General features: G+C 40.0%; 1 protein-coding gene across 19 annotated transcripts in view; it reads left to right on the forward strand.

The window, feature by feature from the left end:
• LOC131226177 (histone-lysine N-methyltransferase ASHH3) overlaps positions 1-12,143 on the forward strand; it is a 67,204-nt gene that overhangs the window by 37,937 nt on the left and 17,124 nt on the right. The window contains exon 13 of one of the 19 annotated variants that reach the window (XR_009161671.1): positions 8,929-9,005. The exons of the other annotated variants lie outside the window; for them this stretch is intronic. The gene's annotated coding sequence lies outside the window, so the exon portion shown is untranslated. The remainder of the gene's footprint in view (positions 1-8,928; positions 9,006-12,143) is intronic. 19 annotated transcript variants of the gene reach the window in all.

Raw genomic sequence — 12,143 nt, forward strand, 5'->3', positions numbered from 1 at the left:
TGGAAAATTGATGGTCCAATATCTTTTTATTTTTTAAACTGTCAGTTGTTTCCATACATGTGCAGCCTACTTGATAGTTACCCAGCTTGAACTTTTGGCCATATCATTGCACAGTGTATCCACATGATACGTGGCTTGGATGTCCAACATGTGCCAGGTTGCATGTTGATGAATCCAAGCCTTCGATCATAAGCGTGTACTGTTAGAGGCCCAAACTAGGTCCCTATGGTCCCATGCGTGTTCAAAAGGCTAGGGAGCCTCAAGTTTGCAGATAAAATTACTACATTTCTGCCACATATGGGAATCAGATGCATAAAAAGTCCATTGCATGATTTAGTTGTTATTCTAGTTACTTAATTTCCATTCCAATCATCTCTCTCTAGAAGATAAGGCCATGTTTGCTAGCTTTAGATGCTAATAGGAGTCTAGAGATTGAGTGTGATCGGTAAAACAGAGAGTTGGAAACAGAACTCCTTTAGCTGTCTTGTATGCATGTGGCCTCTAATAATGGATGTGGGTCTTACATGTGGACTATTTTATGTATTTCTAACAAAACAGAAGTAGTTTTGAGCATGGTATTAAAAATGGTTACATTACTGTCGTAAAGGTCATTACGTGAAGGAAACGGTCACCCCTGTTATGCGATATGGGGGTGAATCACTCTGTTATGAAAAAGGGCCATATAGGCATGTTTCGACACCGTTATGGGGCCAATAAGACCATAAAGGGCCCATTTAATTTAATTTTTCCTTCTCTCCTTTTCCACTTATTTATTCCTGTCAAACATGAAACTTTAGAAACTATGTTTAAACTAGATGTAGGATTATTTCAAGGATCAAAACAAAAAGTTGAGTGGGATTCGATGAATTGATGTTGTGTGGACCATGTTGGTAAATATCGAAAGCGGTAACTATCATGTTTTTCCATTTTTCCATCGTTCTATTGTGCTTACATGTAATGGGCTCTAATCCAGCAAATGTGTATTAGAGCCTAAAAGTGATTAGGCAGCGACTTATAATTGTGTCATCAACTTATCATTTCACTTATTTGTAGACATATAATCTTAACTATAAGCAAGGTATTCTGTAAGGGTAATGGTAGCCATAACGGCTACCACCTTTACCATTACAATAAGGGCCATTACTGTTTTCTTTATTTTTTAAAATCGAAAAAAACTTGTATCGCCCTGTAATGGACCGTTACAGCTGTTATGGGGCCATTACAGGTCATTTTCTCTGTACGGCTGTTACGTCCCTGCCCCATTACCATCACATAATGGCCGTTACAGCACACCTTGGCTAATAGTGATTTTGCCACTAGGTTAAGGGTGTAATTTTTGGTTTTCTTTTCTTTTGTTTTCTCTTTGTATGTTGCACCATCTCACCGCTCTTTTTAATGAAAGTATTGTTAACTTTAAAAAACTCTTAATTATGTATTGATATTAGATATTAAAAACCTTAATATGGGAGTTTTACTGTTTTAGATTCTGCCTCAGGTTAATAGTATCAAGAAGCCCGAGGCAGCTTTCTTACTAAATGGCCTGTTAAACAATCAAATATATGTTTAAAACTAGAAAATAATACATATTTTGGATCTTCATTTTTTTCCCTAAAAGGTAATGAGAAATTCTATTAAAAAAAGGAGTTGATTTACAACAAAGACTCCCAACACATAGGGGATATATATATAGAGTCATGCTCCCCTGCGCACCTACGCACATGCGCACCTTTGCACACGTGTCATGGGTGGCTAATCTGAACGGTCCATGTGATGCGGAATCTCATGAAACCCCATGTGATAAATTTTCACCCTGATCTAAAATTCTGGTGGGCCATAGAAAAGAGAAATGCAGTTCAAGGGAGGAAACTGTTTTCATTTTTCATGGGCCATCAAAGTTTTAGATCAAAGTAAAAGTTGGGCCCGAGGGGTTTCACGAGGTGCTGCTTCACATGAACGGTTCAGATTTTGGATCCACATCACGTAGGATGGGTTCTCAAAAAGTACGTACGAACTGGTTCGCAGATATGTTTGCAGGTGAGCGTTTGTGTGTGTATATATATAGGGAAAAGGTACTATGCGCTCGACCTCACGATAAGCTCCCATGAGGTCGAGCTGTGTGGGCCCCACCATGATGCGTGTTGACCATCAACACCGTGCATTTGATGGGTCCCCTTTAAATTATGGGATATCCCAAAAATCAGCCATATACGGAACTCAAGTGGGCCATACCATCTAAAATCATGTGAAGACACCGTTAAAACATATAAAAGCACTTGGTGGGGCCCACCTGAGTTTTGAATGCTGCTGAAACTTGGTCTGAACCCTCATCCAAGTGGGACACAGATAATGGATGGGCTGGATTTGCAAACCACATCTCGGTGGGCCCAAAGAATGATTATGAATGTTTTAATGGTGCATGGCCCCTCCCCACTTCTGTATGTGGTGTGGCCCACACAAGTCACGGATTGACTAGATTTTTGAGACCTAGGCCCATGATGGAATGGTGCATCTGACTGATGGGGTAGATGTTCGAAACGCATCACGGTGGGGCCCACACAGCTCGACCTCATGGGACAGACTCGTGAGGTCGAGCGCATAGTACCTTTTCCCATATATATATATATATCAGTGTATTAAATAGCGTGGTAGCGTACGCTACGTAGCGTAGTGTACAAAAAACGCTATGTAGCGTATAAAATAGCGTAAATACACAGTATCGTACGCTACACATACGTAGCGTGTAGTGTATGCGTACGCCTCAGGACTACCGTAAGAATTTTAAAATAAAAGTCATTTTAGTTAAAAACTTGTTTTTAAATGGTGGTGACTGGGCATCTTTCCTTTTGAGTAGGTGATGGTAGACTCATATTACGAGTCTTTTTTTAAAAAACTTAAAATAGTCGCAATAGGGCTTTCAAACAACCCTATTGCAGTGCCGCAGCAGCCGCAGGTTCCCCATTTTTGAAGCTTTGATTCCAAGATTTCGAAGAGCCCTTTCTCAAATCCAATTTTTGGAGTTCAATCGGAATTACAAGAGCATCATCTTGCTGGAATTTCAGGAGCATTGAAGCCCAAACAAGGGAGAAATCGCGTATCCCTCTTTTCGCAGCCGCGCGGACACATAGCTTCCAAAAATCAATTTTCAGTTGATTAAATTTCTATTTAAGGTATGTTTTGGCCCTTTAATCATTGTTAATGATTTTTATTTTTATTTATGCTAAAATGTTGTGTTATTTTTTCAAATTTTTTTCTTTTTATGGGGGCTGTGGTGTGTATTGCATGGATTTGACCCATCTAATCATCACGTGGGACACATGCGTGGGGTCCACTGTGGTGTGTGTATGGCATGGCCCACATGCGTGGGGACCATTGTGGTGTGTGTATGGCATGACCCACATGCGTGGGATCCATTGTGGTGTGTGTATGGCATGACCCACATGCGTGGGATCCATTGTGGTGTGTGTATGGCATGGCCCACATGCGTGGGGTCCATTGTTGTGTGTATGGCATGGCCCACATGTGTGGGGTCCACTGTGATGTATGTTTTTTTGAAGAATGTGACATTTACATATTTTGCTTTTTTCTTACTATTTAATATTTATCATATTTTTCTTCTTTTTTAAAAAAAATTAAAAAATAGAAGTATCGTGTAGCTTATGCTACATGCTACGCTGTTTATCTGTCATCCAATCCGTTCCTACGGTCATATTAATATATATATATATATATATATATATATATATATATATATATATATATATATATATATATATATATATATATTCTCTTGATGTTTTTTCTGAATTTTTCCATCCTTTTTAAAAAACATTCGATGGTTGCAGGGCCAAAATAGCCATTATTAGGGGCTGTAATGGTTATTATGGCCAGTGTTCGCATTGTCGATGAAATGTCGATAATATCGCCGATAATATCGGTGTCGCTAGACTAGCGTCTAGCGACACCGAAACCCCCATTTTTCGTTTCTCTCTAGATTATCGGCGAAATATCGGCGATACCGTCGATAATTTTGGATTTTTTGTCCTCCTTGTTATCTTCCAAAAAAAAAAGGATTTTTTGTGACAAAATAGGTAAAAAGCGAAAAAAATCGAAAAAAAACCTGTGATTTCGGTGATACCTGGTTGATGGTTGATCGGAACTCGGAAGAAAAGAATATCGTGGGCAGCAATCGACAGCTCTCGTCTTCGACAGAGGTAAAGAAATGTGAAATTTTCCCTTTTCTTTGTTCGATTGGAAGATTAATGTCACAAATACATGATTTCAGTGAAAAATCAGGGATTTTGGGAGATTGAGATAGGATTTTGAAACTCTCAGTCGAAAATCTCCCCTCTTCGCCGAAAACCCCTCTTTTTTTTCTTTTTTTTTTTCTCTTTTATGCTTCAGAACCATAGAAGCAAACCAGGCACATGGTGCACTTCAGCGTACTGAATAAACTCTCTGGGCCCACCGTGAATGTATGTGATTTATCCACGCCGTCCATTCATTTTTCTAGTTCATTTTAGGGGTAAATCCCAAAATTAAATCATATCCACAGCTCCAGTGGACCACACCAGAAGAAACAATGAGAATAATGATTTTCACCGTTGAAACCTTCTTAGGCCCACAGTGATGTTTATTTGTCATCAAACCTTTTTGTAAATATAAAAAGGCATGGATGAAGGGTTAAAATAAATATTAGCTTGATTCAAAATTTTTGTGGCCACGAAAAAGTTTTTAATGATATGCGTTCAATTCACACAGTTTCCTGTGGTGTGGTCCATTGAAGATTTGAATCTGGTTCATTTTTCGGACACGCACTAAAATAAGTCGTCATATATGATGGACGGTGCAGATGTAAGGTACATACTTCATAATGGGTCCCACAGTTAGGGATCCACCGGAAGCGGATTGGCTGGTGTACCTCACACCAGCTATATAGCTGCTGTAGGTACGTGTCGTGCGAAGCCGAGCACTAACGCTCCTCGAACTCCGAGTTGTACGAACGGTTCAATGGAGATCAAAGTTACGTTGGCCCCACAGTGGTGTATTTATTCCCCACAGTGATGTATTTATTATATCTACACCGTTCATCTGTTTTTAGAGTTCATTTTAGAGCATTATCCGAAAAATGAATCATATCCAAAGATTATATGGACTTCACCATAGATAGCAGTGGAGATAATGATTTTCACCGTTAAACAATTTGTAGAGCCCACCGTAACGTTTATTTTGCATCCAATCTGTTCATAAAAACACAAATATTTGAATGAAGAGGAAAAATAATTTTTATATTGATCCAAAACTTTTGTGACCCCAAAAAGGGTTTTAATGGTAGACGTTCATTCCCCCACTGGTTTTTGTAGTGTGGTCCACTTGATAGTTATATCTGTCTTATTTTTCGTCTAAAGCCTTAAGACGAGCTCTTTAAATGGATGAACGGTTTGGATATAACAGATACCTCATGATCAGACCTACGGAACTTGTTGACGTCAATAGCTGAGGTACACCAACCAATCCAATTGCGCCAGAACGGAAGTGGATTACGTACTAAGTAAACACCGTGGGCCCACCGTAATTAACGTATTTGATCCACACTGTCCATCCATTTTATTAGATGATTTTAAGGCACAAGCCAAAAAATGAAGCATATCCAAAGCTTAGGTCGACCACATGAAACTGTGTGAATTGAATGTTTACCATTGAAAAGTTCTTGGGGGCTGCAAAAGTTTTGTATCAACCTGATATTTCTGTTTTTTATTCATCCATGTCCATGTGATCTTGTGAACAATTTGGATGACAAATAAACATCACTGGGCCCTATGAAGATTTCAAGGGTGGAAATCATTATTCCCACTGTTTCATATGGTGTGGTCAACTTGAAACTTAGATAAATTTATTTTGGTTATTATTACAGTAATTTCTTATGAAAACATATACTTTTTTGGGCCCCATTAAATGAAAAATTATTATTTAATGCATTTTTTTTACAATTTTTTTATTTCTAAATATGCAAATATGTGTATTTAGGCATGTCCGGAAGTTTCATTAAAAAATTTCATCGTTATCTTTATGTTTTCGCATTTTTCTCCGCATTTCCGGTTATCGGTGATAACGATATTATATCTTTATCTCTGGCTAGCGAAACTTGTAGCGATACCGACAACTCGAACACTGGTTATGGCCCATATCATAACGGCCAAATAGTTAGCTGTTACCGTTACCAAATACCTTGGTTTTGAGGGTTTTATTATTATTATTTTTTTCAATTACCAGTTTTGCCTAGTAGGTTTCTCCATTGCTAGTGTTGGTTGCTCCTAGGTAAGACGTCAGTATGGACTTCATTCATGGGCTACCTAAGACCCACATGGGTATGACTTGATCTGATCTACATTGTAGTTGATCTGTTTTCTAGGATGGCCTATTTTATCCCTTGCAAGATGTCAGTAGTTGTACATATCCACAATGTCTTCTTTGAGGAAGTGGTTTGATTGCATGCAACTCCAAAGACTACAGTTTTTGGCCGAAGCATCGGGTTTATGAGTTATTTTGGTTTAACTCTATGGGCAAAATAGGGAACTAAACTGGAGTTCTCAAGCGCCCATCATCTACAGATGGAGGTTAATAATACCCTAGTTAATCAGTTGGCAATCATATCTGAATTTGGGATAACCTTTGGCTTAAGGCCAAGTTTGCTTCCAACAATTATTTGAATTGTACAGGGACTATCACCTTTGAGATAGCAGGTGATAAGCCTAAGCAGCCTATTAATTGATGCAAGACAACCCACATATCATGGGTTAGGACCTCGGCCGAACCCCCCTCGTGGGCTCGTGAGCCCCAAATCACATGGGTCGCCTACCCTGAGTGTGTCCCCACATCACACGGGCTACCCCACTCGAGCCCGGTGTGAAATGCCCCTGCATTAATCACCCCTAGTGAGGAGTCTCGAACACGAGACCTCCCCCGTGGGCCCCAAATCACATGGGTCACCCACCTCGAATGTGTCCTCGCATCCCACGAGCTACCCCACTTGAACCCGGTGTGAAAATGCCCCTACATTAAAATCACCCCCGGTGAGGAGTCTTGAACACGAGACCTTCCGCTCTGATACCAATTTGATGCAGGACAATTAACCACTTGCTTTAAAAGCTCGAACTGTTAAAGTATGACGAATTAATCCCTTTATCTCATAGCCCAGGCCCCACATCTCATGGGTTAGAACCTCGGCCGAAGCCCCCTCGTGGGCCCCAAATCACATGGGCCGCCCACCCCGAGTGTGTCCCCGCATCCCACGGGCTACCCCACTCGAGCCCGATGTGAAATGCCCCTGCATTATTAATTTAGTGCCATTATCCCTTGCAACCAAACTAAGCCAAGACTGTGAAATTTTTTCATATCACATAAAGGAGATTCACAAAGAAGGGAGGCGAAAGAGGTCTACAAGATCCATGTAGATATTCAACAAAGAATGGAATTTAAAGGAGATGAGGTCATGGTGTGCTTCTAACCAGAACAGTTTCCTGCATGGCCCTACAACAAGCTCCACTTGCATAAAGCGGGTCCCTATCATGTCCTGAAAGGTTAGGCAATAATGCATATTTGATATAATTTCCACTTGAGCTAAAGCTTAGATGAGACTGTTGAAGAATGTTGTATGCCGTTACCTGGGTTCTACATAACTTGAAAAAGCTTAGATAGTTTCTACATCTGAAGCGAGTACCAGGAGCTTCGAATGCCGGAAGAAGAGGATAATGTTTGCTTACTAAAGCTTCTTGATGAAGAAGAGATCTGCATTGCAACTTTTGGTGTAGATGATGAACAAAAATAGAGGTACTGGTCCAGACAGCTTCCTTATAGGTTTCTTCATTTCTCATTAGCGTACTATTTGACAGGATGTTTGTGGCTTCAGTCAGGAATTCTTAGCGGAGGTATGCCACATCATAATTTTACTACAATGATTTCTTTGATTCCTAGGTTCAGTTATCCCGTAGTTTAAAGATTTCTGCCCTATTAGCTTGTGCAACTTTGCTTATAAAATTGTCTGTGGTGATGATAAACCCTGTGATTGATCCAAGCTCATCTTGGAAGAGCAAGGAGCTTTCATAAAAGTGAGGAATACAGTTGAAAACATAGCGCTGGCAGTGGCGTACAACTGAATGGACTAGATTTTGATTCTTTTCATGAGTCCTAGACGTGAATGATCTATGAAAATGTACAACCGAATGGACTATATTTTCATTCTCAAAGTGCTTTGCAATTTGGTTTTCTTGAGTCCTAGATTCGAATGATCTATGAAAATGCTAAATGTTGGTTCTCTGTAGCGGTTAATGAGGATCTGTGGATTCTTCAGTCTTCAAGGGGGTCTAAGGCAAGGATCCTTTATCTTCTTATATTTTTCTTCTTGCTAAGGAAGTTCTAAGATGAGGCTCAAAGAAAATATTTTCTGATGGCTCTGTAGAATATTTTCATGGATGGGCAGGTAGCGTTACTTTTCTCATTTATTGTATGGAGATGGCAACTTGTTCTTAAAAGATAGCAAAATGTCTTTGGAAGGCCTTATGGAATTTTTGTGGCATTAGGAGAGATGCCAGGTACGCCAATGAATAAGGATAAAAGTTTTTTCATGGTCTCCTTGAGAATGGTGACTTCCAAAAGCAATATCATTCAGATTGTTTTTGGAAATCTCTCCCGATAACTTATCTTGGAGCTCTTTCTTTTGAGGTTGGATCACAAAAACTCTTTTTAAAGGGTTCATTGATAAAATCAGTAAAAAGGCATCAGGCTGGTGGGCGAAGCTGTTATCTGCAGGTGGGAAACTGGTCCTTATGATGCATGTTTTGTCCACTATGCTGATCTAGAATATTTTCATTGTGGGGCTGGTGGCAATTCCTATTTCTCATTTATGGAGACAGCTATTTTTGTTCTTAACAGGCGACAAAAGGTCTTTGGAATGTCTTATTGAATTTTTTCAGCAGTATAGGAGATTCTCAAAGTCAGCTAATAAATAGGTATAGAAGTTTTTTCAAAGTCTCTTCGAGAATGGCGACTTCTAGAAGCAATATCATTCCGTGATGCGCAGGATTTTTTTTTTTCTCAGAAATCTCTGCTGATAATGCATCTTGGAGCCTTTTCTTTCAAGGTTGGGTAACAACTCCTTTATAAAATCAGTAAAAAAAGGTAGCAGGCTGGAAAGCAAAGCTGTTATCTGCGGGTAGGAAACTGGTCCTTATACATCAATTTTTTTGTTGTCCAGTATGCCAATGCATATCGTGCCAGTTATGCACACTCCCAAATCTGTTATGATTGGGGTGGGAAACTTATTTGCTGATTTTATATGGGGATATTTAAATTATGAAAAAATGTCATTGGATATATTTGAATTGAATTTGTGTTCCATTGCAAGAGGGCAGTCGTGGGTACTAGGAGACTTGAAGTTGTTCGGAGAAGTTTATTTCTAAGTCTTGTTTGGAGATAACCTTTGATGAATTGCATGTTGCAAATTTCTCAGGGTGATAACTGATTGGTCTGGTGTAAACAACAGGCAGTCGGGTCTTTTGTGTGCACATTGCACAATGTGTGGAATTCTTTTAATTTTTAGGTGCTTTGAGGTGGTTTCTAGGCTCAAAGTGAACATACTAAAGAGCGAAATATCAGAATTTGTGTTACCAAGGAGGAGGTGGCCGGGCTCGTGTGGGTGTTCGGATATCAGGTGGGGGGTTACCTTCATCCCATATTGGGCTTCTCCTTTGTATTGGTAAGCTGTGTAGCATATATAGGAGAAGCTTATTGAGAGAACGGAAAAAAGTTTTTAGGTTGGAAAAGTAGGCACCTCATATTGGGGGTAAGACTGACGCTCATCAAAGCTGCTATGTCTAATCTTCCCCTTTGTTTTGTGCCTTTCTTCTGGTGTTTGAGAAGAGTCTTGGACAAGCTTGAGAAGATGAGAAGGGATTTTATATGGCTGTGTGCAGAAGATAGGAAAAAATTCTATTTGCTTTGGTGGGATGAGGTGTGCTAGCCATTTGGGGAAGGTGGGGTAGGTATAAGAAAGAAGATGTGAATTCTGCTCTCCTTGGCAAGTGGTGGTGGTGCTTTGGCATGCAGGAAGAGAACTTGTGGAGTAGGGCGTCAGCTGCCTGGAAGGCAATATAAAAAATGAGGTCCTTTATGGAGGGGACTGGTTTTTTTATGGGAGATGGAGTGGATAAGTTTCTATGAGGATGTCTAGGTTGGTGAGAGGGCGCTCAAAGATGTTTTCCTGGGATTAGCTAGGCTTGCCCCGGATGTGCACATTCCAATAGCCCGATGCTTTTCTTCATTAGATGCTTCAACATTTTGGACCCCTCTTATGTCACAGGAATCTGTCAGATGAGGAAGCTGGCAATTTCTTGCAGTTGTTGAACATCTTTAGCACGTCCATCTGTTGGAGCGAGATAATGATTGCTTGTTATGGAAGAAGGAAAACTCAGGCTGTTCTTTGTCAAATCTTTCTTCAATATGTTGTGCAGTTTGGATCATGGGAGGTGTGGGGATGCTCGTCGTTTGTTTGGAAATGTGGGGCTCCCCCAAATGCGGCGGCTTTGGCCTGGCTGGTTGGGAGGAACAAAGTGTTAACTATAGATGATTTTCAAAAGAGAAACATGATCCTCCCCAATACCTGTGTCATGTACATGAGGAATGCAGAGTTGGTTGACCGTTTTTTTATTCTTTCCCCCCATTGCTAGAGAGGTGTGGGATATGTTCTTTGTCATATTTAGAGTCTTGAGGGTTTTGGAAAGCAAGGTGTTCTGGGATCTTTCATTGTTGATGGGCTTGTGGGCAATATGGGAGCAGGAAAAATAGATGCTTCAGAACTGTAGCAGGTTGGTTGCAGAGGTGGTTAGGAGGGCCAAGGTAGATGTCATTGGTTGGGCTTCCTGTATTGAGTCCTTTTATAATTGTAACCCTTCCCCTATGTATTGGGCGTCTTTTTTGTAAGCTCTCTCTCTCTCTCTCTCTAATAAAATATCTAGTTACCTTAAAAAAAATCTCATATTTTTAGATTCTCTCAAACTGTCCGAGCAATTGGACTTGAAATCATCCTGAGTAAGCCTAGAAAGTTTGGTTGGGAGGTATAACGAAGTGTGATGCAAAGCAGCAACAGACTCAGGTGTGTGAGATGGGAAGCTTCTGTTTGAAAATGTTAGCAAATATAAACTGCTAGGAAGTGGGAGTGGGAGTGTGATTCTAAAACATGATCCGAAGCGGGGCGTGGCACCTGGTTAGAATGATGTGCAGCTAAGGGTATTCCAGTGGAAACTGCAGTTCAACAAAAAAGCAATCTTTGGTATCAAAATGTGCATGCTGCAACTTCAGTTTTGTTTTTCAAAAGCTTATAACCAGAATCAGTTACAATATCTCATAGGTATTTGCTCCCTTCATTCATTCCATGGGAAATTCAGAGATCTAGAAATCTAAACAGTTTGAAGGAAATCATGGTTCATTCGAAATATTATTCAAAATGTTTCCTTGTAGCTTGATCATGTTATAGAGGGAAATTCGTTTGTTAGGGATTGTTCCTTTGTTAAGGATCATTCCTTTTTTCAGAAACATTCTTTGGAATCATCCTAGATCAGCTTTGGCAACCGGAAATCAAAAGGATTGTTCTGGTCAATTGGCCTAGGCCCCCTTTTGGAGCATTTGAGATGAATGTGGATGGTGCTTCTCGGGGAATCCTGGTCCAGCCAGTGAAGGGGTTTTTGTTATGATTGGAATTGAAAGTTTCTGTCTACTTTTTCCCATTTTTAAGGTAATGGATCTAATACAGTAGTGGAGTTTGACACTCTAATTTATGTAATTCGTTACTGTCACATGTTCAATATTCGCTGCATGGTTGTTGAAAGTGATTACAAGTTGAGTGTGCAGATGATAAAGTCAGGATCTTTTCGGCTTTGGGAAGTTTTGCATTGGTGGTCAGTGTTGAAGAAGTATCAGTGTGTCATTCCATTTTCTTTCAGTCATGTTTCTGGAGAAGCTAACAAAGTAGCAGAGTTTCTCTGGGATTTGGCAGCCTTTTTTACATTCGGTGCTGATGTTTCAAGTATATTTCAGGTCAAGGGTTCTTTTGTTTCTTTGATAGTTTTGAAGGGTTTTGTTTTGGTGAGATG

Source organism: Magnolia sinica, chromosome 14, assembly GCF_029962835.1.
Source record: "Magnolia sinica isolate HGM2019 chromosome 14, MsV1, whole genome shotgun sequence".
In the NCBI taxonomy this organism is placed as follows: Eukaryota; Viridiplantae; Streptophyta; class Magnoliopsida; order Magnoliales; family Magnoliaceae; genus Magnolia; species Magnolia sinica.